Raw genomic sequence first — 5,450 nt, forward strand, 5'->3', positions numbered from 1 at the left:
TAAGGTGCCGAGGGCGGCCGAAGCTTGGCTTGCCTAGGGCAGCCAAATACATAAATACACCACTGGTGCAGTGGTCAGGAGTATGTAATGTACAGGGCACAGGGGTCAGGAGTATGTAATGTGCAGGGGTCAGGAGTATGTAATGTACAGGGCGCAGTGGTCAGGAGTATGTAATGTACAGGGTGCAAGCGTCAGGAGTATGTATTGTACAGGGTGCAATGATCAGGAGTATGTAATGTACGGGGTGCAAGGGTCAGGAGTATGTAATGTATGGGGTGCAGTGGTCAGGAGTATGTAATGTATGGGGTGCAGTGGTCAGGAGTATGTAATGTACAGGGGTCAGGAGTATGGGGTGCAGTGGTCAGGAGTATGTAATGTACAGGGGTCAGGAGTATGTATTGTACAGGGTGCAAGGGTCAGGAGTATGTAATGTACAGGGTGCAAAGGTCAGGAGTATGTAATGTACAGGGTGCAAGGGCCAGGAGTATGTAATAAACAAAGAGACGTCTGTGAAAAGTGAAACCTTTCCAAGATTTATGTGTTTCTTCATACACAATGTAGACACATAACTGACACTTTAGATGAGCCCGGCTTAAAGAGAACTTTAGTAAGAAAGTTGGGGTCGGGGGACCATTGGCAACCAACAACTGTGAGAGTGAAGTACAAAATATCATACAGAGGACAGCAGTCAATAATGTATAATGTATGGGGTGCAGTGGTCAGGAGTATGTAATGTACAGGGCACAGGGGTCAGGAGTATGGAATATATAGGGTACAGGGGTCAGGAGTATGTAATGTACAGGGCACAGGGGTCAGGAGTATGTAATGTACAGGGGTCAGGAGTATGTAATGTACAGGGCGCAAGCGTCAGGAGTATGTATTGTACAGGGTGCAATGATCAGGAGTATGTAATGTACAGGGTGCAAGGGTCAGGAGTATGTAATGTATGGGGTGCAGTGGTCAGGAGTATGTAATGTATGGGGTGCAGTGGTCAGGAGTATGTAATGTACAGGGGTCAGGAGTATGTATTGTACAGGGTGCAAGGGTCAGGAGTATGTAATGTACAGGGTGCAAGGGTCAGGAATATGTAATGTACAGGGTGCAAGGGTCAGGAGTATGTAATGTACAGGGTGCAAGGGTCAGGAGTATGTAATGTAGATGGTGCAAGGGTCAGGAGTATGTAATGTACAGGGTGCAAAGGTCAGGAGTATGTAATGTACAGGGTGCAAGGGCCAGGAGTATGTAATGTACAAGGTGCACTGGCCAGCAGTATGTAATGTACAAAGTGCAGTGGTCAGGAGTATGTAATGTACAAAGTGCAGTGGTCAGGAGTATGTAATGTACAAAGTGCAGTGGTCAGGAGTATGTAATGTACAGGGTGCAAGGGTCAGGAGCATGTAATATACAGGGTGCAGGGGTCAGGAGTATGTAATGTACAAAGTGCACTGGCCAGCAGGATGTAATGTACACAGTGCAGGGGTCAGCAGTATGTAATGTACAAAGTGCACTAGTCAGGAGTATATAACATATACAGTGGTCAGGAGTATGTAAAGAACAACATAATATACAGGAGTACCCTGTTTCCCCGAAAATAAGACCTACCCCGAAAGTAAGACCTAGCACTATTTTTCAAGATTCCTGTAATATAAGACCTACCCCGAAAGTAAGACCTAGCACTATTTTTCAAGATTCCTGTAATATAAGACCTACCCCGAAAGTAAGACCTAGCACTATTTTTCAAGATTCCTGTAATATAAGACCTACCCCGAAAGTAAGACCTAGCACTATTTTTCAAGATTCCTGTAATATAAGACCTACCCCGAAAGTAAGACCTAGCACTATTTTTCAAGATTCCTGTAATATAAGACCTACCCCGAAAGTAAGACCTAGCACTATTTTTCAAGATTCCTGTAATATAAGACCTACCCCGAAAGTAAGACCTAGCACTATTTTTCAAGATTCCTGTAATATAAGACCTACCCCGAAAGTAAGACCTAGCACTATTTTTCAAGATTCCTGTAATATAAGACCTACCCCGAAAGTAAGACCTAGCACTATTTTTCAAGATTCCTGTAATATAAGACCTACCCCGAAAGTAAGACCTAGCACTATTTTTCAAGATTCCTGTAATATAAGACCTACCCCGAAAATAAGACCTAGTGTGGTTTTTGGGGGCAAACAAAATATAAGACAGTGTCTTATTTTCGGGGAAACACGGTATGTACAGTACAATATCACATACAAAGTGCAGTGGTCAGAAATATGTACCATACAGGATGCAGCAGACAGGAGTATATAACACTCAGAGTTCAGAATTTGTGTCTCTGCATAGTACAACATAATATACAGAGTGTAACACTCAGGAGTATGTAACATACATAGTGCAGCAGTCAGGACTATGTAGCACATAATGCTCAGCATTTGGGAGCATGTAAAGAACAACATAACACACAGTGCAGCAGCCAGGAGTATGTAACGCACAACATAACAGATGAATTGTGCAGCTTTCAGGAGTATGTAATGTGCAAAGTGTAGCAGTGTCTACCCCCTACTGCCCTTCTCCTTCAATGCCCCTACTCTCCTCTTATTACTCAGGGCGAGTCTGGCACCTTCCTTTCCTGAGCTTTTTTTTACCTGGACCATTCCCACCTCAGAGGGGACTTCTGTTCTTCAACCACCTAGAATCTGGATCACAGTCGGATCATTCACAAGGGGGATAGCACAAGTGGTCACTGGCTGTCATTTCACAGAGGAGAATGTACTTGTAGATAGTTGGTGCCCCAAGGCCAGGTTCCTCAATGCACCCATGCTCACCCACCTAATGGAGAATGGCAACCAGATGGTGAGGATGGCAGGGCTGGTTTTAATTATTTTGATTTATTTATACTTTTTATCATTGTTTAATTTCTGAAAATTTGTATTTATTTTGTGTACATTTTACAAATGTTCTCATATTTAATTTTTTTATTTTTTATAATGTTTTTGTTTTTTACTTTTATATCACTTTTTTATTGTTTTAATTTATCTTATTAGCTTTTACATTTTTATTTATTTTTTATTCATTTCATGTTACTCATCACCATGACGACCGAGTGCAGGCAATAATTCTAGAGCCATCAACTACTGTTAAAGGAGAACTATGGGGTCAGGGCTTTTCTCCATAGTTCTCCTTAGGGTAACGGGAGGACACAAACTAGCGTCCTCCCGTCACCCTAAGCTCAGTATACCACGAGCTACAGCTCGCGGTACACTGAGACGCTGCAGCTGGAGCGGATCCCGACATCGATGACGAGATCCGCCCAGCTGCGACCCACCTCATAGTTCTCCTTTAACACTAAACTGATGCATAATAAAAGCTTTTAAAGTGTCGCCTACGGCCAATTTTGGGTATTGTTTTTTTTTTTGCCATTCAACGGTTGCACGCAATTTTGAGACTTGATATGTTTTTTTATCCTATAACCCTAAAATTATTGGTTTCATAAACATTTGCGCAAATAGAGTGTGACATAAAAAGTTACAACTAACATTTTCTCAATCTACAAGGCCTCTTCATTCAGACAATATTTAGTTTAGTTGTTTGGGGTTTTTACGCTGTTTGAGCCAAAAATTTTGATTTCGTCATGTGGGTGCAAAAATTAAGAACGGCAAGTGGTTCATTTTCTATGAACCCTGATGAAGGGGGCGGAGCTATAACCCTTGCAATGCATTGGCCTTTTGTCATTGCAATACATTTGCATCCAGATTTGAAGTTTACAACGCGGCGCTTGAATTCTAGAGTCACAGTTTTTTTTATTGCCGCTTGAGAGATTTCCCTTCACTTCCTGTCCTGTAGATCCAACAGGAAATGCCAAAAAAGGTTTTCAAAGTGAGATAAATCCCCAAACTGAACCATTGTCGCCTGAACAAATGTCTTTATTTGAAGTCTTCAGCTCAATTCCTGTGGTGGTGACAACTAAGAATTTTGAAGTTGTACTCACTTGATTACCACCAGTAATAGTGGTCACCAAGGATAAGCAGAGTATCGCATACCTAAATGGAGACCCGAATGAGAAGGGGGCTACCCTTACGCCTATCATCCCACACCTCTGGAGGTGGGGACAGGGGATGTAAGGACGGGGAGAGGCACAGGCGCTGGTACTGATGGCTGAGCCGCTCGGCCGCCTTCGGCTGCTGTACGGGCTATTGTGAATAGCTCGTACAGCAGCCCTTTTGTTCGACTGAACCGAAGGGCTCCGATGGCCGAAGAGAGCCTGAAGGATCAGCCGAAGCTACAACTGGATCCTTGAGCTCCTCTGTGAATAACCCCCTAAATGTCTTGTCACTTCAGGTTGTATTTTGGAATCCAGCGTATGGTGGACACTCTCCTTTAACCCTGGTCCTTCCCACCTGAAGAAGCGCACTGGGATCTGTGAAACGCGTAAAGTACGTCCAATAACTTCCAGTTCATCAGCAAAGTGTGATTAACTGTATACATCAAGGGTTTGATCTTCCCTGTCTCTGTGACATGCACGAGGGATGTGGATGATCTCAAGGCTGATGTGGGTGATTATGTATATGAGCCCATTGTATTATTTTAAAGGAGAACTATGTGTCACGGTCTAAGGACCAGGGCACTAGGGTACGTGAGCGCCTGTGTTTGCGGAGTTAGTAGGAGTCACAAAGAGGCGGGATATCGGGGATGTAGGTCACAGGGAGAGAGGAACGAATGGTCTGTGCGTTCTGAGGACGCACTAGAGGCGCAGAATCTAAGAAGGGCCAGGTATTCGACAGAGCCTCTAGTGGTGAGGATGATTGGCTGCTGGACACCTTCCAGGTTGCGGCCCTCCAGCGCACCCACACAGACGCAAGGGACTAGTTGAAGCAGCGGGGAACTGGATACAAACAGGTAGGGAAGAAACTTGTAACCAAGGAGGAGGAAGACAGGAAGAGGGAGAGAGAGAGAGAGAGAAAGTCATAAGCAAAAGTGCAAACGCACAGCAGAACAGCAGAGTATACTGAAGAGAATAGATAAGCAAGGACACCAGGGAAGGGTAAGCAGCTTAGAGGCACACCTAGGAGCAGGAAGGTGCAACGTACAAAAGTAAACGAGATGTGCGTGGCACATGCATACAAAGAAGCAGGATAACAGAGAGAAAAGTACACAAAATATGTGTTCGGGTCACCTCCCGATCTACTGAGCCGACCTGTGACAGTCTCATTGTCACAGGTCGGCTAGAACTATGAGGTGAGTGAAAATCACTCACCTCATAGTTCTCCTTTAATGATTGTATATAGTGTTAATAAAGGAAAAATATTTGAACAGACATAATGATATGTATAGGCACCTTAAAAGTCCAAATTACACACTGAAAATAATGATTTGATTTTCTATTAGTTAGTAGGGTTCATATTGATGATCGATTTTGACTGCAATGATGAAAAAAATTGAAGCAGCGGGATAGAGAATTTTT

Source organism: Nanorana parkeri, unplaced genomic scaffold (assembly GCF_000935625.1).
Source record: "Nanorana parkeri isolate BGI_ZX_2015 unplaced genomic scaffold, ASM93562v1 scaffold339, whole genome shotgun sequence".
In the NCBI taxonomy this organism is placed as follows: Eukaryota; Metazoa; Chordata; class Amphibia; order Anura; family Dicroglossidae; genus Nanorana; species Nanorana parkeri.